This window comes from Falco biarmicus, chromosome 5 (assembly GCF_023638135.1).
Source record: "Falco biarmicus isolate bFalBia1 chromosome 5, bFalBia1.pri, whole genome shotgun sequence".
Lineage (NCBI taxonomy): Eukaryota > Metazoa > Chordata > Aves > Falconiformes > Falconidae > Falco > Falco biarmicus.
The window spans coordinates 92,696,221-92,718,000 of NC_079292.1; the positions used below are offsets into that span (position 1 = coordinate 92,696,221).

General features: G+C 46.7%; 1 protein-coding gene across 4 annotated transcripts in view; it reads right to left on the minus strand.

Annotated features, from left to right (window-relative positions):
• The window catches only part of LOC130150004 (ephrin type-B receptor 5), a 94,233-nt gene that overhangs the window by 69,413 nt on the left and 3,040 nt on the right, over window positions 1-21,780 (minus strand). For 2 of the 4 annotated variants that reach the window (XM_056340425.1, XM_056340421.1), the window contains exon 1: window positions 8,837-9,048. The exons of 1 other annotated variant lie outside the window; for it this stretch is intronic. The gene's annotated coding sequence lies outside the window, so the exon portion shown is untranslated. Of the gene's footprint in view, window positions 1-8,836; window positions 9,049-10,157; window positions 10,261-21,780 lie in introns of those variants that run through there. One more of the 4 variants, XM_056340423.1, reaches the window with a different exon arrangement.

A 21,780-nucleotide genomic window follows, 5' to 3' on the forward strand; every position in this document is an offset into this window, starting at 1 on the left:
AAATCTGCATAGACAAATGAAGCAGAGAGCTGCAAAAGGGCCTTGAAGGCACTGTCAGGTCCCTGGAAAAGAAATCAAGGGCCTGAAGGGTTGAGTAGGGGTAAGAGTGAGAATGGCTTACAAAAGCAAGCTACAAATGTCCCTTTTCTTAGGCTTATTTGATACTAATGCTGTTTTACATTTTAAATTAAGAATGTAGCCTTACATGGCACATCTAGAAATATGTGAACCAAAATCCATGCACAAACACTCCAAAATATACAACGGAGGGCAAAAAACAAGCTGAGGATACCTTCCTTGAACTGCTGTTTGTGGACAGAAGTTTGCAAAGCCCTTTAGTAAGGGTTAAGATTTTCTTCAGCTGCAGTAAAGAACTTAATTTTTCATAAAATATACTTACTGTCTTCATCTCTAATTTTACTTTTGACTTTATGAGGGTTTTAGACTAAAGAATATTTAGCATAAGCAGAAAATGCAGGCTATTCATATTCACAGTATCCAAACTTATGCTGTCCATGAGGAGACAGTGGCAGCACTGGCAGTCGGTTAAAAGACAGTGTTCCTCTTCCAAGGGAATTCCCTGCATTTTGAAATTGCCTTTCATTCCACAAGAGAAACTGACATTTCAAAACATACTACAGAAAGAATGAACTAATAATATTAAAACATCTTCATTTAAGTGCTGCTCTTTTTATTAACCTCCTTTCTGGCTTCAATGAGGCAACTTGGGTTTTCAGAGAATGCACTTCATGATTTAAGGGTTAATTATAACTACTTTTTTCCATTTTAATCAGTTTCACAGCCTTGGGCTGTCCTAGAGCTTGGTTCTCAAATTGTTGACTGCATGCATTTGCAGATAGAGGCTACTTTTATTTTTTAGAAGCATTTAAGTATTAGCATTAGTTATCACCATTGGATTTTTCCTGTTAAGAAAAGCAAGGAATGAATGCTTCTTTGGAGAAACAACAAGACAGAAAAGCACTGAAGGGTAGTCACTTTACCGACTTGTTAATCACCCTGATCTTGCCATCCAAAGCTCTTCCCCAAGCCCCACTTCATGCAGTTGATTACCAGCTAACTTCCATCCAATTATACCCACACACCTATTGCAAATACTGCTTTTTGAGTTCATAAGGTTGCCCTAACAGAGATCTGTAATATAACATATTCTCTGCATGGAACTGGGAATAAAAAATTATCTTCAGTCAAGCTGATTCCCTTAAATTTTGCTGACTGCACCAACTGGCTATACAATACACAGGCTCTAGCTCCAGCATGTAAATTACAGCGTTTGATGTGGAAATACACACACAACATTAGGAAGCTACAAGGAAGAGAGAAAATGGCTCAGAGAAGAGTTCTACCACACGGTTTTCTCCTTATATGACCACTGTTTGCCTAGATGGGAATTTCTGTCTGTTCCACAATTAGCTCGAGCCTCATGTTCCCATTCAGCACTGAACCACTACAAAATAACCTTGCACTGCTCTGATCCTGCTCCAAGGAACTGCCACCAACAGCAAGTACAGCCTGTCTCTAACTGCTGTTGCATGAGGTGTCGTCGCACTGTGCGGTACCCAGCCACCAGGAAGCACCTTGGTAGCAACCTCCCAAGGCATGGCAAGAACAGAGGGACGGGAACTATGAGACCTACAGCTTACTCTGGGAAAACTTTAAGAAAATAGATTTCTCCAGTTCTTCTCTCTTCAGTTCCTGCCTCCAAATCCACGACTTTCAGAGTCAGTCTCCTTCCCTCATAGCACCTTGGCCTCATTGTTACAGTGATTGAACTGAGCAACAAGAACAGATGAGATACGGGTCCTATTCAACTTCAGAAACATCTGACCTGGTCTCTAAACTAAGTCTCTTCTACCTTTCATCAGCGATACATAGATATTTATTTAGAGAACAACGTTAATGACTCACGCTGGTTTAAGGGTTAGAGACCAGGCTCTCACTGTGGTCTTGGGAATCAGATAGCCCAAAAGTGGCTCTTGTCTAGGAGATGGCTCAGAGAGCAATGAGGCAGAAATGGCAGCTTGAAGAAGAGTGAGATCACAGCTGCCAGGAAGAAGGAGATGACCCGAAAGGGAATGACTGGGTGGAACAATTGGCTGAGTTCAGTGAAGTATCACAGGGAGCTCATGTGCAGTGAAAGCAGGTGAGAGCCCCACCAAACTTTTGAACTTGCCACTGGCAGAGCCTGCAGAGCAGCCAGTTCCATTCTTAGGTCCTTCCCTCCTCCTCCATCCTGCATTTCCAGTTCCTTGCTTCCAACCTCAGGAAACAGGAACATTAAGTGCCACTAATGCTTCAGCAGAACAGAAAAATTCTTGAGAGCATAAGGGAAGGGCAAGCAGGTTACAGGAGAAAGGTGTTTCAGGCTTACAACATCTCTTTCTAATGTGCGTTTGTGTTATTTTTCATGCCAGAGATGAAAGCAGTAACATAAATCTCAGAGTTCATCCTGATCCCTCTGCATCTCAAAGGCTTGTTTATATTTCAGTGTGGATGCTGAGGCTCACCACTCCCGTTACAGCCACCTCCAACTCAGACCCAAAGGATTACACTTCCAGTAGAGTGAGTACAGCATACCCCTTCCCTTCCTCCGACCCCAGCCGCTCGGGGCTGCAACACCGAAGGCTGGCTGGCCCCCTCCGCCGCTGGTGGGACTGCAGTAACAGAAACTAAAAGAGGGGGGTGGACATCCTTATTTAGACAACATCTGGCCTACAGCCCCCAGTCCGCTGCAGGGGTTTTCTCTGTATATTCCTTTAAGCTTTCTGAGTTATACTTTTAAATTACATAAACTATAGGGCTTCCATGACTTCCTACAATCTACTTAGACCCTTGCTGGAAGAAAACATGAAGACACTGACCCTGAAATATCTACTTTGGGCAGTTTGAGCCAGCCCTTTTTCACTTTAGCCACAGTGCCTAGGATCCTGTCAATAGTCTCCCAGTACTATAGATACTCCAGAGCAATCTTTTTTCAGTCATCATTAACCTAGCTCTTTTTAGTAACATGTCAGAAATTCCATAGTCTCCTAATCACTTCTGTTGCACTTCACTGAGCTCCCAGTTCATCAGCGCCACAGCAGAGATGTTCACACAGTCAAACACAAACAGCCCATGTGCACTAGTGCCATACAGTTGGGGATCGTCCAGTTTCAACACCAGAAGTTTAGAGGCACAAGAGAAAATACAATAGAAAACACTGGGCTGATCTGCTGTGATTTAGGGCGGGGGGGGTGGGGGGGGGGGGGGTGGGGAGGGGAGCCAAGCCTTTTTCAAAAGAACCATCTAAAACCTGATTTTAAAAGAACTTTCTGAGGTTTTAGGACAAGTTCCTCCTTCTGACTCTGACTTCTGGCCACACAACTCTCCAATGCTGTTAGACACATAGTGGGCTGGTACAGACGATCAGTCAAGAGAAGCAAGACAGGTACAACAATTCAACAAGCCTATTCCAATCCTTTCGATTACAGTTGTCTGGTAGATGTTACGTTACTGAAGAGAGTAAACTTGCTTTAGCTTAACCGCTTTTAAAGAAATGAACATTTTTATTTTTGCTCTGTTTCCAAAGACTGATTTCTTTTCTTTATACCCTGTCACCACACACACTCTTTCAGGGGTAATTCATTAAACAGAATCAAAAGAATCTATTTAGGAAACAATTTTTTAAGCCATTCACTTCAGGTAACAGGGATCTAGTCATTAAATTGATTTCCTTAGTTGCAGGAATCTGCAGCTCTCTGAGAACATCCATAGCCACTTCTAATTTAAGACGGGTAAAATTATCCATGAGAAACATGCAATTGTCAACACAATTCTTCCAGTCAGCACTAGGAGGACATTTGACTGAAACAAGGAGCACAAGTCATGCATCATTCCCATTATATTACTTCACCAGATGTCTTTCTGATGGTCAGCCCGGGGCCCTGAGCAAAATGGTGCTACAGCAAGGCTCCAAACAAAAAGTAATTACTCTTCAGCATCTGACTCCACATACGTGCCCCAGCAGAACACAATACCAAGACACATGCAAACTACAGAAAACTCCCTCTGTCAAGCCTCTGCCTATCTTGCTAGATTTTAACAGACCACTGATTTACACTCAAGTCAGCACAATTCTTTCTCAAATCATATTGTACCGGACCTTCACTGATTTCTAACATGCTTAGCTACCAGTGAAGCCACAAAGATGCTTTCTGCACCAGTAATCAAATGAGCATTCCTCAACAAAACTACTCCATTCATGGAGGCAATTCCTACTCAATTCCTGGAGGGCAGCAATAACTGCTGATATGGTGACCCCTTTATGAACAACACATGCTCCAAACGGGATCAGCAAACTCACCAAAAAGTGAAAATGCCAGTACGTATGTATTTGCATTCCCATCTCTGCTAGCACCAGCTCAAAGCCTACTGACATTAGAAAGGAAAGGTGGGACCATCTGGGAGACAACTGCAGGCAAGCATCCCAATCCAGCTGTGCTCCCAGCAGCTTCTTCCTGGCTCAAAACCAAGATGGGTTAATTTCAAACACCCTCCTGGCGCAGAGAGCATTTCAGATTCTGCTTACTGGAATCAAACAGATCCTGGCTGTGAGTGAAACTTAACATTTGGGAATTCAAACAGTTTTATAAACAGTCCAATTCAAATTTCCAAACTAAAATTATCAAAACCTGCCCAGAAACCTCTGCAAGAATATCCCTCTTGTGACATCCCACTCTCTTCTTAAAGGATAGTCAGGAAGAGAAGAGATTTCTACCAAGGAGCCCCCCTTCCATTTGTAGACATCCTCAGGTTCTGAGAGAACCTGTGGTAAACCTGATGCTAAAGGTCTCCATGCAGGCATCTGTATCCTACACGCTGCCTCTGAAGTGATCAGCTGGGCCAAACAGATTCCTATCATGTGAGTGGGAGAGAGACTCGGTCATTTCAGTAGCTCTGAAAGCTTTACCGCAACTTGGAGGAACATCAGTAGGCTAAAAAAGAAAAGTTACAGTCAGTAGTCCTCAGTCTCTAGCTTCTAGGATTTAATTACATAATGTAGACACATTGGATATTTTCCAGAGACATGGTACAGAGAAAAAAACTGCACTTGGAAACTGTAGAATCAGCAGAGGAATCATTTACTTGGCAAGCTTGGGGAGTTAAAAAAAAAAGGAAAAAAAAGTCTGTCTGAGAATGAAGTCATGTATGTTTCAACATACAGGTCTGGGCTGGCAAGAATTTCCATCCTAAAGTGAACCGAGACCTTAAGGATCCAGCCTTCTTATGTAAAGCTACAGTTTTCAGACTGGATAGGCTGTGTTTTCATAGTATCTAGCATCTTCTCCACTCCCAGGATAGCACTTTTTTCCTCCTCTTTAACTGTTGTTTTGTATATAGATGGGCATGGGCATGTATGCATGTATATGGGAAGGGGGGTGTGTGCATGTAAAATGTCTGAACAAAAATTTTTGTGACAAGCAAGCCTTTAGCCACAGGACACACAAGGGCCTCTGGAGGCATGGTAAATGGAAACCAGTGACTAGAAGAGCTTGACTTCCAAAGCTGCTGCTTTTCACAGAAGTGGCCTCAAGAACAATTTTCAAGTGGCACTTCCACAATAGAAGCATCATGCTGACCTTTTAAGAGGCAAGACAGCATCTTCCATATAAAATATTGTGCCACTACCGCCATAAGGTACACACTTTTTTTAACACCACATGTATTAATAGTACACTTAAAATAAAATACTATTCCTGGTGGCAGAGGAATATTTCTTGAAAGTAAAACACATACTTCTGAGAAGGAAGTACTAGTATAGTTCTCTTTGTTAATTTTAAAACTCCTCACATAAATCAAATGTGAGAAGAGTGACAACGTGAAATGGCATTTTCTTACTCAGCAGATTTGCTGCTTGCATGTCAGAGTACCATGGCTGATAAGTAATTATGTCATTTTTAACCATTTTGGGATTTGTTCATGTCACACAGCTGGCACCATACAAGACAGACAGCTAGTTTTCTGCTGTACAACATCTACAGAATTATCTACAAAAATCCATGTATATTATGCTTGTGCGCACCCTCTGAAGTCCATGGCACTGCATGGTTGCCAAAGAGAGCAAATATGGAGAGAAGAGGGGTGTCCAGCCCAAGACTTCGTGGGCAGAAGCTAAACGATAAGGTTGCACAGAGCTGGAAACTGCTGAATTTGTGGGGTCAGTAGCTGGGAAAATTACGTTAACTATACTGCTGTAAGATGATACAAAACTTCCCAACAAAATACAAATAATCCCTTTTTAAAACAGTAAATAATAATAGCAATATAGTATTAAAGCAGGTTTAAGAAAAAACATAAGAGAAAATAATGACAAAATTACAGCAGGCTCATCAGTTTCCTCCTAAAGCTTTAATCAACTTTTCTCTTCATAGAAACGTCTTTTAGATTTCTTTTAAAAAAATTCATTATATGTTTATGACCAAGAACAGCCAATCTGGAATATTCTTATAAAACACTTTTTCACAACAGCACAGGTTTTGGGTGATACTGCCATCCTTTTTGGTGGCTAAACCACATTATAAAGATGTACCTTGACCATGCATACCGGCTTCCGCCTCTTCCATCTCCTATTGTTTGTGTGTGCAGTAATCATACACAATATGGCCACAGAAATGCGAAACAAAAATAAACTTTGCAGCCTTAAATGTGCTCGAAAAGTACTTCGCACTCATCTGTAGGGACTTCAGGAAAACTTTCTGCACAGGGGCTGCTGAGGGATAATGCATGGATAACAAGGTAAAGCAGGTTTTAGGGGCAGAAGACCTACAGACAGAAGCATTCCTGAAGCCAGAGGAAAAGCATACACAAACCTCATAACAGTGAGTGCATGTATCCAGGGAAGGAGAGCTGACCACAAAGTAACTCTATCCGCACGCGGTAAGGGGTGAGAAACTACAGTGATCTCTTACATTACTCTCTGCATACAGCACATGCAGTATCAAAGGGGAGAATGGGAGGACATCTGCACCTGGGCACAAAGAAGAACATACACAGTGAATTTGTACAGGCATAAAGATGACAATTCTCAATGGATGGAGGGATCAGCTCTCTTGTCAGACACATCTGCTGGCAGCCTATGGGAGCATTCTGGAGAATGAGCAGCTGTCTGCTTGGAGCCACCAGCTGCCTTTCCCCCAGAAAGCATTTACACTGTCACTGGTCAGCCTTCAAGTCAAATACAGAATGCAAAAACAGTGGCAGCCTTGAGCAAAAGAAAGGAGAGGAGACTCTCCCCCAGCTCCCTCCAAAAACAGTCTCTATAACCCAAGCTGTTCTTGCCATAGATAACAGCTTAGAAGAGCTGCAAACCTCAGAACAAAGCAAGAAAATACACCTTTCTTCAGGGTTTTGGTGATTAGGGAGGATACAAGCCTGCTTCATACAAGCTCCAATGCCCCAAAGTAATGGTATTTCCAAGTATCAAAACACACAGCTATACAAATAATTCTGTGCACCTCTGTATGAGCACAAGGAAGTAAAATAAGAGAAAACTCAGAAGACAAGAAAAAAACATTTAGTGGCTAGAGAGACACAGAAACACATGCCAAGGAATTAAAAACTGCACATGTGTAATTTGGCTAAGAGGACACATATGCAAAAGGCAGTAAAGGACAGGATGCAGTTACATGCAGTTATCTAAGGCTTGCCAAAACACTAGCAAATTAAACTGAAGTGGTGCAAGGTGTTGAATTTAGGGAACAAACTTCTAGACGAAAACAGGTACCATTTTTTCCCAGCACACAGTTCGGGTAACATCAAAGAAAAAGGATGACCAGATTGTGGATTATCTCTTCCTTTCCTGCTCCCAAAGGAACCTCAGCACTCGGATTATTTCAAGCTGGGAATGGAGAAAGACCTAAAAACAGTCACTAAATCTTGTATAAGTGCCTTGGGGCAGGTGGGTCACCCGTGACTGAACGAGAGGTGCCCCCACGTCCAGCTTCCATGTTTCTGATGAGACCCTCCACAGCAAGGGAGATGGGAGCATCCCCTGTTCGTCCCGGCTGAGGCTGCAGAGCTGTCGCTGTCACACACCCGTAGCGGCAGCTACTCTTTCCACCGACTCTGTTTTTTCCACCTGCCCTCTCACTCTCCCTCCTCACCAGCCCGCATGGCTGGGCATCGCTGCAAGTGAAGGATGCCCCTCGGAACTGTCACTTCCTCATCTCCACCCTCTTATTTCTGAGGCTAGTAGGGGAGGCAGATGATATTCACTCTTTCCCCCAACCAAACGAGCACGGCAACAGTGAAAGAAACTTCAGAGTAAGTGAAATAATCTCAGTGGAACCGTAAAAAGCAAATTTAGCATCACCCACCGCAGCAGCCCCTCCCACAGCCACAGATTTTTTTTAGCATGAGTAGTAGTAACTCGCATCATCTCCCTGAAAAATGGGTTAACACGGCTTTTCTCTGCTACAAGCGCTCGGCAGCCACCTGCCTCCACACGGGCGTTCAGCCACCCTGCCCACAGAGCAGGCCGCGCAGCCTTCCCGGCGGGGGTGCGCGGGGACGGGGCCCGCGCCGGCAGCCCCCAACCCCCGCCGGGCCCCGAAGCGCCCGGGCCGGCGGGGTCCGCGCCGAGCCCGCCCGCACGGAACGCGCCTGCTCCCGGCCGCACCTCGGGCAGCGCCCGGCGGAGCATCCCGGGCGCCCGGGGGCCCGCAACGCAGCCCACAAAGCGGGCACCGGGGCAGCAGAGAAAGCCCGCGACCGGAGGCGCTTCGGCTCCTTCCGAAGCAGTCTCGCCTGTCCCGGGTGCCCCCCGCCCGCGCCGCGGTACCTTCCGTCAGGGCTGCCAGCTGCCTCCGCTCCGCGTCCCCGCATCGCTCGGGCAGCCACCGCCGGGCCGGGCTCAGCGCTGCGCCATGCCGAGGGCCGGGCCACTCCTGCCGGGCCCGGGCTGCCCCCCTGCCGCCGCCTGGGCCCGCTGCCACCGGAACCCCCTCCCCTACCGCTGCCCGGCTTCGGCCGTGCCCCGCACTCCGGCCGCCTCGCTCGCTTTCCTTCGCCCCTCCCTCCCCTCCACACCGTGCCCCTCCTCCTCCCTCTCCAGCCCCCCCGACCTGCTTCCCTCTGCGGGCCCAGCCCCCAGCAGCGCCACACGGCAGCAAACGGGGCGGGGGGGGCCGCACTCGGGCGTCAGGCACTCCGGGCACTCCTGCGGCGGCTACCGTCCTCCCCTCGTCCCGCCCGCGCCACCGCCCCCTGGGCCGCGGGCCTCTCCTCTGGGGGGCAGCGGGGGGTGAAGCCCCCCCTCACCGCTCCCGTGGGCGCCCCCGGGTCCTGGCCGCCGTTCGTGCCCTTGCTGCTCAGCTCGCCCCCCCCAGCCCGGGGGCTCCGTGGGCCGTTCCCGAGCGACCCCCCCCCCCCCCCCGGCCTGGGTCCACGCTGGGTGCCCGAGCGGACGGCGGGCTGCGTGCCCCGGCGCGGCCGGGACAGTGGCAGCAGCGCGGCCCCCAGTGCCCTGCGACACCCGGGTGGGCGTTACACGGACACGCCCGCCCGCGCCGCTGGGCTGCGGACTGCTCCGTGCCCGGCGGCAGCCACCCCCAGCCCCGCCGCCCGCCCAGAAGGGAGCTTCGGCCCGCGGCGCACAAAGGGTGGGAGGCACCGCGCCGGGTCACTGCCGCCTCCCCGCGGGGCCGGAGCAGGAGCCCCCGCCCGGGCTGCGGGGCCCAGCGCGGAGCAGCGCCCGGAGGAGGCGCGGCCCCGGCCCCCGGCAGCGAGCGGGGTGCCCCACGCTGCGCCCAGCGGGGCTGGATGGAGCACGTATGAGGGGCCGGCGCCCCGCCGGCACAGGCGGTGCCCTGAGACCGCGGCGCAACTTCGCGCTTCTGCTGCTGCAGCGACCTGCTTTGGCTTGAAGTACGAGCTTCGCGTTACACGCGATGTAACGACCACGACTCCCGCAGTGTAAAACACCGGCACACGCACAAAAGCACCTCAGACGCCCCGCTGCACGGTTACGGTACGCACTCCTGCTTAAGAGAAGTACTATCTACAGCAGCGCCGCACGCCAGCGCTCCTCAAGCTAGGGCTAGCTCCCGCTCAGCACAGCTCTTCCAGAAGCTCTGTATATATGCAGATATACGAATACCTACCTCTTCACAGAGAGCATAGTTTCGTTCTTAATCCTCTTTGCGGGGGGGGGGTTAGACACCAATTACAACAGACCTCTTTCCTTCCAGCTCCCCCCCGCCCCTTTCCCTCCCATCCCCCTCCCCGGGCTTGATTCTAACATAAATTAACTTCAGGAGAAATGGCAGGCACTCAGTTCCTCTCAGAATCTGGTCCTCACTCAGGTCGGCAGTAAATGTTCAGGCATGTTTCCCTCTCTTCCTCATTTTAGTACTACGAGGAGCATCTGGGCCCTACAAAGGAGTGGGGGGGGGGACTGTACCATTGCACCGGGGTCGGGAAAGGGTTAACTAGCTGCTTTGTTCAATAGCTGCAGAAACACTTCCTCCCCTTTATGGCAATGGAATATTCCCCGCAAAACCTCCTCCTCCTCCTCCTCCTCCTCCTCGTAGAATGAAAGCCAAGCGCGAGCGAGCTGCTGCTCTGAATAGGGACATTCGGGAAAAGTTCCTGCTCTCCAGGGACGCGCATGCAACCCCCAAACCCTGCTGGAAATCTCACCTGGTGGAAGGCAAGAGGACAGCCGGTCCTTTGCTAGGGATTAATTTTCAGGCAGTGTTTGAACGGTCTTTCTGCAATGCTGCAGCACTTTGCAATGCATGCATTTATTGGTATCTTCAAAAACTTCTCCAGTTTCTGAAACCTTCTTCTACCAAGCAGATTATCACATCATACCATAAAAACTCACCCCTCTCAAAGTGTAAACGTCACAGCCCAGACATGACAAACAGGAAAAGAAAAGCTCTTTCTTCCAAACTACCACGGTTGGATCAGATTCTCAGGGCAACCTTAAATGTGATAAAACCAGTATACCTTATGCAATAGTGTGGCCACAAGATACAGACGGGTGGTTTCCAAGGTGGGGCACAGGTACCCCAAGGGTTGTGCAACACAATCTATTGGGGTGCACAAGGAAATATTAAAACTTCAATAGCAGTACGTTTATGTAATTTATAAATAAGTAAATATACATATATGGGGGGGTATGCTGAAGTTTTTTGCTAGTAGGGGTACATGATTTGGAGACCGCTGATAATAGACAATCATGTGCTTCAACTTGTGTAGACAGATGTTAATTGTATAGACACAGAATTCCACGTGATAGTGAGTTTCAAATATCCAGACACACAAACAGACTCATAGTATTTAAGGTGAAAGAAGAAGGTGCAGTTATTAAAACAATGGTCAGAATAGCAAAGCATAATCCATTTCAGAAATAATCTCCTCACTGTGTGAAACATGTTAGCTCTTGAAGAGAAAAGAGTTGGAATGTGCAGGGCAGACCACACAAACCAAAGAGAAGAAAACCACCCATGAGAGAATAGCTGAGGAGGATAAAAGGGAGGGGTGAGGCTAACACAAGGGGAATAGAGTTTCAAAGGATAAAGAGACAAAAAGTAGGGTAAGAGTGAGAGAGGTGGGAGACAGAGGTAGAGAAAGCAAGATACAGAGCAGCAATAAAAGACAGGCAAGGAAAGACAAGGATACGAAGGAGAAGGGGAGGAGCTGGGAACAGCAAATACAATAGCAGGCAAAGGAAACAGTAAGAAGGGTACTATTTATACATGAGAGGACATGTTTGACAAGCAGTTTTGAAGCAGAACTATTTTCAGTGGATAAAATCTTCAAGAAGGTTTTTTTCAAGAGCAGATTTATCACTTCAAGTCTAAAATAGCACATTTTCCTTCCTGGATTTCTGAAAAACAATGATATAGATCAGTAAATTAAAACCTTGTAATACCCTTCTGGATACCATATATTATGGTCTTGTTTTGTTTGTTGATGTTTTCATGAAGTGCAAAAGCATCTTCTCCCTAAGAAAGCCCAACATAGAAAGAGGAAAAGAATACAGAAAATTGATGAGACATAACTGAAGAGAATTTAGGGAAGCTCAGAACTGCAAAAGGACTGAGGGGCAGACCAAGACAGAGCATGAAAGACCAGATCCTGCAGCTTCACAGTCTCTACACTGGCTTTTGGTACCCATTAGCATAGTCATGCTTTTTTTTTTTGTTTTGTTTATTTTTTAATCTTTATCACAAATAATGAGTTTCTACAAGCAAGGAGGCTTCTTCTGGGTTCCATTCTCCCTTGAAATAAGTTTACAGTGTTTCTGCCCAGAGAGCAGGCCTGTTCTCTGCTTTGTTCCTTCTCTGTCATCACTCACTTCTGCTTACAGCATGTTTCCTGAGCTTTAATGGAAATATATGTAAACCAGCATTGTTTCCTAAGCTTTAATGGAAATACATGTAAGCCAGAAAGGGGGAAAAACCCCAATCTACACTAGCTGAATATGCACCCACCTGTATTTTTAATGACTGTTGTTATTAAGTATGTGTATCAGCTGTTTTGAAATTTTCTTTCCTTAACTATTATATCAACCAGGCTTTATAGTATGACAGTGTATTAACTTTGTTAATATATAGAATAGTTCACATTACATGCTGTGTTGTATTTTACAAAACAGTGTAAATTACACAAGTGAAATTTTACTGAAGACTTAGTACTGTTCCTGCTAAAGTAAAATAAACTAAAGGACAGCCTGGTCCTGGAAATAAGGACATTGGGTTTTGGAAGCTTGCTTTGTCCATGAAGGATAAACAATATCCCTGGACAACTGAGATAATGCCAGCATCTTAGCCCACGTCTTTGAAGCCCTCCCAGCATCATCTGGCACCACAGATAAGTAACTACAGTAAGGCTGCAGCAAGAATCCTGCAAAAATATAGTTGCTTTGCAGAGTTTTACTGTGATCAGGAATCAGTAGTGTGGGTGTTAGTGATTAGTCAAATTGTGTAGTACCTAAACATTTGAAGGGTGCAAGAATGATGTGTGAAAACACATTTGGGTTGCCCCAATTTGGCTGGGACACCTCAAGCATATGAAATACTGTTTACCCTTGTAATTCCATACTTTGCATTCTGACCTCTCTCCTCAATTGGCACAGGCCGGTGGCAAATTCTCACGACAGCTTTAAAGGTGAAGAAATAGCTAAACCTGTGCCAGTTCACTAGAGCTACAATCTACATGTCTGTTTGTCTATCCATTTGCTAGCAGTCTGCCTGTACAATCCAAGTGTTTTGACACACTCACCACATACATTGCTGAGTGCTAGTGTTCATAGTGCTAACACCCAGAAGGAAAACCAGTCATTTACGCTGTGGAACAGGATTTGGGGAGCATTTAAAAGGAGAATTAGCTGTCTGGGAGTCCATGACTGGTTTTACAATAAGCCTGGTTCCACGCTGGGATTGGGCACTTTGGGTATATTTAGTGAATTCTGTGTAGCCCTGCAATCCAGCTGAGTAAATTCAATACTGGCTGCTAGCTTTTTACCTGAATGCCCAGACCTAGTAAATTAATTTGAAGCTTGCTGAGACATGAGACACACAGGGTTTCTGAAGTTGCCAAAGGGGGGAAAAAAAATTAATGAGCCCTACAGCCATGGCTCAGGAACAGAAATGTGCAGCCATAAGTGAGAGAGATGTATATTCATCTTGTGCATATTGTTACTGAAGTCCTATGAACTCCCTAGAAAGTATGACTGTATAGGTATATCTCTTACAAAGGTATTGTATGTGTCTCTTGCAATCTTCTCTGTATTCTACTCAGCACCTGAGACTAGCCTTTTCTATCTGCTGATCCATGTTCCAGGCTTCACTCACTTGCTTTGGAGCTCTGCTGTGACTCTGGTTCTTGACTAAGCATGAGATTTTTTAATTTCTGCTGGATTTGTGAACAACAAGAACTGCAAACTGTTGTGGGAATAGCATAGAGAAAGCACGACTCCACTTTTTTCAGTATTGTCTGTTTGACTTGGAAGGAAGAGGGGCTCAAATAAACTGCAATTATCCCAGTGTTTTGGTGCTTCAATAAAAGTGTTTGGAAATATTCCATACTTCAAGCAGATCTATGCTAGATTCAGGTGACTGTTGCTCATCTGAAAAATTACTCCAGAAAGCTGCTTAAGATTTCAAAAAGCTCTGGGTTTTTGCTGCATACTCATGCTCAAGCAGAAAAAATGGACCAACAGTTACATAGATGGGAAGGGGAATCACATTTCCTAAGTGCCCTGGGATTTAAGCAAAATTGCCCCACTAAAAAGATCCCATAACATACAACTTGTTCTTGGAAACCCAGTAGAAAACACAAGGACAGTAAGTTACTGGAGTTGAAACACAGAGTGGTGAAGGTTGAACACTCCCAAGAAGCTGAAAGGGGGTGCAGCTGAGGTTCTGTAAGAAGATGTGAGGTACCAAAGGACTGTTTCTCTCTGGCTCCCAAACTAGGCAGCTTGCACCACCCTGTGTCAAAGTGTAGAGTCTCTGAGCCTACTCAAGCTTACAGTAAGGTGTTACATCAATGACTGCAGTTTCAGTTTAGCTCTCAGCTGAAAAATGAGTAGAAAAGGAGAACTACAAATTTAATTTGGATTGGAATAAAGTTATTTCTTTCTGAGATAAAAAGAATATGGGAAGTGTTAAAACAGTTTTGTTTGGTGTGAAAAACTCCATTTAACTTATTTCGGGAGCTCTTCAGAGGAGGAAATGAATGGCTAGATACATAAAGTTGCTGGCAGAAGAAGTGTTTCATGAACAGAACAAGTCTACAGCCTGGCAGTTCCTGGGTCCCAGTCTGTAGCCTGGGTGCCAGTTTCTTCCCCAGGGAATACTTAATTACATGTAAGACATGGAAATAATCTCAGCAGGAAACATGAATGTCTCCCTTTACTCATTCTATCTCCCATGTACAAACTGGTATGCTCAGGAACCTGGTGGTGACAATGTATTTGTAAAAAAAAAACCAGTTTAAAATCACCACAGTGCAAAATGGGAACTGCTTCTAAGGCTGTGGTCCCACAGACATTTCAACCCTACAAAAGGTTGGAGTTGACAAGCCTGTACTGAGATAGGCAACGGTACTCTCTCTTTTCTCTACACTGAGCTGTATGTCCTCATCACCTTCCCTGTGCTGGCAGCAAAGATTTGTGCAGTGACCTGAATCAAGGAACTGATGGGGCTGAAAATTAATTTCACAAAAATTATATGTAAAATTTTGGAGTATGTGTGGGAGACTTTATGGAGCTGTATAAATGCTACAGCTGGAAGATGTATGGGATGGCAGAGTATATGCAGGCTGGGGAAGGACAGGCCAGACCACCCCTTTTTGCAGCAACCCAGTAGATGTACATTTAAAGTGGATATATGCCAGTCCCCAGAGTGTGAAGCCTTTAATACTGAGTATCCCGTAATAGGGATGGGTTTTCACTATTCCTGTAGTTTGTGACTGAAACTGTTCTCTTCCCACCAAAAATAAATCTGGAAAAAGAAAGAAAATCCTTCAGAAACTACGCAGGAAACTAAAGCTAAACTTGAAAATGCCTCCAGAAATTGTTGAAATTCCATTGTTCAGTAAATCTGCTGAACACTGGGGGGGTGTGGGTGGAAAATCACCCAGGTTTAACCACAGTCTAACATGAAAAGAATAAAACTCCTACATATTAGGCAGCATTCCTGCAGAACATGAGTAAGCACCTTGAAGGTAACAGCAGCGATGAACAACTGCTTCTGTTTGTCACGTTGGGGAATGATCTATTATAGTCATCTCAGCTCTCTTGCTTACCTTCCTGAATCACAGAATTATAGAATATATTGAGTTGGAAAGGACCCATAAGGATCAAGTCCAACTCCCTGCTGCTCGCAGGACTACCTAAAACCAAACTGTAGGACTTAAAGTGTTGACCAGATGCTGGCAGGCATTGGTGACCTCTGGCAGGCTGGGTGCTGTGACCACTTTACCTGCTGCTGAGACAGCAAAGAACCTTTTCCTAATGTCCAGTGTGAACTTCCCCTGATGCAGCATCATTCCATTTAAATGGAATTAAAAAAGAATAAAAAATATTTTTATAAATACCTTAGCAACAAAAGGAGGGCTAAGGAGAGTCTCCATCCTTTATTTGATGGGGGGCAGGGGGGAAGAGGGGGAATACAGTGACAAAGGGTGAGGAGAAGGCTGAGGTGCTTAATGCCACCTTCGCCTCAGTTGTTAATAGTAAGCCCAGTTGTTCCCGTGGCACCCGGCCCCTGGGCTGGAGGATAGGGACAGGGAGCAGAATGCGGCTCCCACAGTCCAAGGGGAACTGGTTGGTGACCTGCTGCACCACTCAGACACACACCAGGCTGCGGGACCAGGTGGGACCCCATGGGTGAGACCCCCCCAGCACACAGGGGGCTGGCAGAAGCACTCACCGAGCCGCTCTCCATCACGGCTCAGCAGCCCTGGCTGACGGGGGTCCCAGCTGAGCAGGGGTCTGCCAGTGTGATGCCCCTCTACAAGAAGGGCTGGAAAGAGGACGTGGGGCACCGCAGGCTGCCAGCCCAACCTCGGTGCCAGGGAAGGTTATGGAGCAGCTCTTCCCAAGTGCCATCACACGGCATGTGCAGGACAGCTGGGGATTGGGCCCAGCCAGCTCGGGGCTGTGGAAGGCAGGTCCCGCTTCTGTGGAAAGCAGGTCCTGCTTGGTGAACCTGATCTTCTAGGACAAGGTGACCCGCTCAGTGGATGGGGGACAGGCCGCGGGTGGTGTCTACCTGGACCTCAGCAAAGCCTTTGGCACCATCTCCCACAGCATCTCCCAGAGACCCCAGCTGCTCCCGGCCGGGCCAGGGGGCTCTGCGCTGGGTGAGGAGCTGGCTGGGTGGCCAGGCCCAGGGAGCACCGGTGGATCGAGTCACCTCCCGCTGGCACCGGGTACACGGGTGTCCCCAGGGCTCCGGGCTGGGTTCGGTGCTGTTTGATGTCTTTAGCAACCATCGGGGTGAGGGGATTGAGGGCCCCCTCAGTCCACTGGCAGATGACACCCAGCTGCGGGGAGCACTGCCGTGCCGGGGGGGGCAGGGGCTCTGCAGGGGGTCTGAGCAGGCTGGATGATGGGGGGAAGAGGGCTCTGCAGGGGGTCTGGGCAGGCTGGATGATGGGGGGAAGAGGGCTCTGCAGGGGGTCTGGGCAGGCTGGATGATGGGCCCAGGCCAGTTGTACAAGGTTCAACAGGGCTCAGTGCCAGGCCCTGCCCGTGGGGCACACCAGCCCCACACAGCCCCACAGGCTGGGGCAGGGGGCTGGGAACTGCCCAGAGGAAAGGGCTGGGGGGTCTGGTTAACGGCCGGCTGGACATGAGCCTCCAGTGTGCCCAGGTGGCCAAGGCCAACAGCATCCTGGCTTGTGTCAGAGATGGTGTGGCCAGCAGGACCGGGGCAGTGACCGTCCCCCTGCACTCTGCACTGGTGGGACTGTACACCTCAAATCCTGTGTTCAGTTTGGGCCCCCTAGGGCAGGGGGGACACTGAGGGGCTGGAGCGTGTCCAGAGCTGGGGAGGGGGCTGGGGAAGGGGGCTGGGGCACAAGGCTATTGCAGGGCAGCTGGGGAAGCTGGGGGTCTTCAGCCTAGAGAGGAGGGGGCTCAGGGGGAGCTGATAGCTCTCTGCAACACCTGAAAGGAGGCTGTAGTGAGGCAGGGCTCAGTCTCTTTTCTCAAGTAACAAGTCATAGGATGAGAGGGAATGGCCTCAAGCTGCACTGCAGAGGTTTAGATGGGCTATTTCTTCACAGAAAGGGTTGTCAACCACTGGAACAGACTGCCCGGGGAGGTGGTTGAATCCCTGGAGGTATTTAAAAGACATGTAGATGTGCTTACAGACACAGTTTAGTGGTGGACTGGGTAGTATTGGTTTTACAGTTCGACTTGATGATCTTAAAGGTTTATTCCAACCTAAATGATTCTGTGATTCTGTTTTCCTCATGTCCTATCACTGCTCACCAAAGAGAGAGCAGCACCTCCTCTTCTACTACATCCCTTGAGGAAACTGTAGGTTGTGATGAGCTTACCCCTCAGCCTTCTCTAAGGTGAACAGACCAAGTGACCTCTTGCTCTGGATACCTTCCACATCTTGTTTGCCCTCCTCTCTATACACTCTAATAGTCTGATGTCCTTCTGATATCTAGGCTCCCACAGCTGCACATGGAACTCGAGGTGCAGCTGCACCAGGGCAGAGTGGGACAACCACTCCCCTCAGCTGGCTAGCTGTACTGTGCTCAATGCACCCGGGTCAGGACTGGCCCTTTCGGCTACAAGGGCACAGTGTTGACTCATATTCAACTGGCCATCAACCCAAACCCCCAGATTCGGCTACAAGGGCACAGTGTTGACTCATATTCAACTTGCCATCAACCCAAACCCCCAGATCTCCCTCTGCGGGGCTGCTCTCCAGCCTCTCCCCCAGTTTGTATGTATTACATGAACAGAGAGGACAAAGAACCGTGAAAAAGATAGGAAAAAGAATCACAGAAGGACTTGGAGAAGGAAGTATACTTTTGACCTGGCTCTCAAGAGAATAGCAAGCCAGTGGAGGTGTTTGAGAAAGAGTAATAAAAGTCTCCTCGCATTGAAGTCTGTATACAGGAGTTCAGAGGCTAGAGATACTATGTGGAGGGTCTAACATTTCTTTAGTTCTTTCGAGAGACCCTGGAATTCTAGTTCATTGTGGGTGTAAAATCACATAGAGCAGGCAGTTTAGGAGTGCCTTTTCCATATCCGTGCGCTGAGGCCAGAGACGCCCCTTGGCATCCCTGTGCTCCAGCAGTGCCGGCCGGTAGCAGAAGCGGTATCGCTGGCCAACACAGCAGCCTCCCATAGCGCAGCGAAGCCTGCAGGCAGGGGTACCAGCCTCTGCCGACCTCCAGCTGATGCTCCACATAAGTCCCATTTACTAGGAGAGGTATAAAAGCATTGTGTATAAAAATTTTAGAAGTTCCATGGAATAAACAAAGCTTGGAAAAGTACCAGCCCTCTTTGTTTAAGGTTACTGCATAGTTCAGGGTAGGTTTGTTTCCTTCAATCAATTGAACTCAACAGAGGAAGGATTTTGAAACTACCTACTAGCATTGCAGGGATACTCATTAATTCTATATTACTATGCTTAATCATTAAATACTACCATGCTGAACTTCTCTGTGCTGCAGAAGGTTTTCTTGAAGCTCTGTTTAAAGTCAGCATTAACCTCCTGATGCAGTGTGATGCTACACTGTGGACAATTAGGTTAGTTTTAAAAGACATCTTTTTTTCTATGAGTCTATGATTTCCTCTCTCATCTGTTGATATTGTACTCTTTCAAGCAAGACAGTCAGGGCCCTGCGTGCACCAGGAAGCCTTAATTGCTCTGAACAACCTCACCTGAACCCTCCAACAATGCAGTCTCTCACTGTCCATTGCCCCTGGAGCTGTATTTAAGCTCAAACCTGGGCACATATTCCCTGTCTAACCTATGTTGTAGGTAGTGCTTAGTCTTCACCTTTATTGTTTCTGGCTTGTTGATTTGGTTCATGGGTGGAACATGGACTTGACTTGTCACTCTCTATTTATCCTATGATCAGTTGACAGAATCTCTCACTGTTACCAGCTGTGCCTGGGTACTGTGACCTTATCAGTGAGGAGGATGCTTCTGCCTGTCTTGTGGTCTTACGTATCTTATCCTGTGGGAAGAAATGGCCTTCTTCCCTTGCTCTTACTGCTCCCTGAAAAACTCAGTGCTAATATCCTTATCACTAGGTTTTTAAAGTTATTGCTTTATTTTCCTTAAAGCTATTATTAGATGTAAATTCTGGTACAATAAATGCATTTTTGTCTGTAAGTGCAATTCCTTTCCTAGAACATCTCTGTAGGTTGTACACAACGGGAAATTGCAGTTGCAACTGATGAAACAGAAATAACTTCAGAACATAAAAGCACAACAGCCAGTTTTCCTTCAGTGAATGAAGTTGCTGTAGATAAATGTAATCCTGATTAATTTCATTTGGACTATCTATGGTGACTTAAGACTAAGTTGGTGGTCTTGCATAAGTGCCACCACAGCAACAAAACCCCCAATCTTTTAGCAGCTTTTTCTTGATTAACATGTGGCTTGTTTTGATCAGCCAGTCAGAACCATAGAACAACATCATTCTGTAAGAATTTGGCCTTGTGTGCTAGCTAACTAACTGGTGTACAAATGCATACAGGAAGATGTGGACAAACCTAGATGAAGCACTTTAAAAACCAAGGGATCTAGGACTAGAAATCCATTCAAAGTTATGTGCCTCTGCCACTTGATCTAAAGCACCTTCAGCTGGTGTTAATAACATGGTCTCTTGCAACAGCACAAAAAAGGCAGTAGAGGGTAGCAAGATTCCACATCCAGAGCCATAAAGTTAGGGGAGACACCTCCTTTTGAAAAAAAAAAATTAATCATGTGAGTTGTGCACAAGGAAAGCAATGCTGAGTTCTCCAGCAAACCCAGGGTGAAATGCAGCTCAGCCTGAGCATTAGCGAGTGAGGCATTTTATTCAAGTGAGCTGTGGTGCACACCTCTGTACCAGAAACGCTGGAGTCTCCTTTCAGTGACAGAGTGCATTCAGTTACCAGGAAGAGCTGCAAGCTGCTTTGTTGTGTTGCTGTGTTAGATGCACCCTTGCCCTGCACATCCTGCTTTGCATTTGCTGTTAGAAAAAGCACAAGTGATCTCTCATGGAACATACTTACAAATTGCCTGTTCTTATGTTGACATTCTCCTGCTGGCTCATCTAAAGGCTTTCTCTCCTACCTAGTGACCACTGGATCAGTGCAAAAAGGTTCTTGGGAGCATTTTAAAGGCATAGCATCATTCAGGAAAGGCCAGCTCAAGGTCTTTTCCAATGACACAAGGCCAAGTTACTTTGACAAAATAGAGGCATTGATTGGAACCCTTCTCAGATCCCATTAGCATTACTGAAACAATAATTCAATCCTTGTGCAATCCAGAGCAAGGAGATGTCATCCTAGAAATACAGTAGGGATTTCATGGGAAATGTCACAGAACTACTTCTGCAAGGTCTGTCAATGAAAGTCATGCTTTTGAGAACCAAACATAGTTAGATCTTGCCTACATCTGTTCAGTAGGTTCCAAAGTGCCGGGCAGAGAGGACAGCAGGCATGGCTGTAATGTTGACTTTAATATCGTCTTCAACTTTTATGTTTCCTTTATTTTGATATGAATGAAATATGAAATAAATGAAAATGCCATTGGTCTATTAATAAAAATATTCTGTTTAAGCTTCACTTTGCACCTTAATAAAGCAAAGAAAGGAACTCTAATGTTGCTGACACACAACCATGCACTGCAGCTTACTTCCTGCATAAAAGCAGTAACAGTTCTGACAAGTATAATCAAGTGAACAGTAAACAACCATAGAAAAGGCAGTAAAAATTTTGAACTTGTTGTGCTTTGCAGCAAGATTGGCCAGGGCACCCAAATATATATTTATCTATATGTACATACTTATAGGATTTGTGCATGCAAAATGTATGGTACAGTTGTTGCATCCTTACAGTTGATTTTGTGTCTGCTTGGACAGGAGGACCTAGCAGACAGCTTGTCTGTGCACAAAATGCAGGTGAGGAAAAGGATAGCTCTCCTACAGTAGCTAACGTGGCTTGCTTGCACCAAGGTGCTTTCTGGTTTCACAGTGAACAAGATGAACATGAATGTGGTTGAAAGATTTCTGTCCGTAACCACA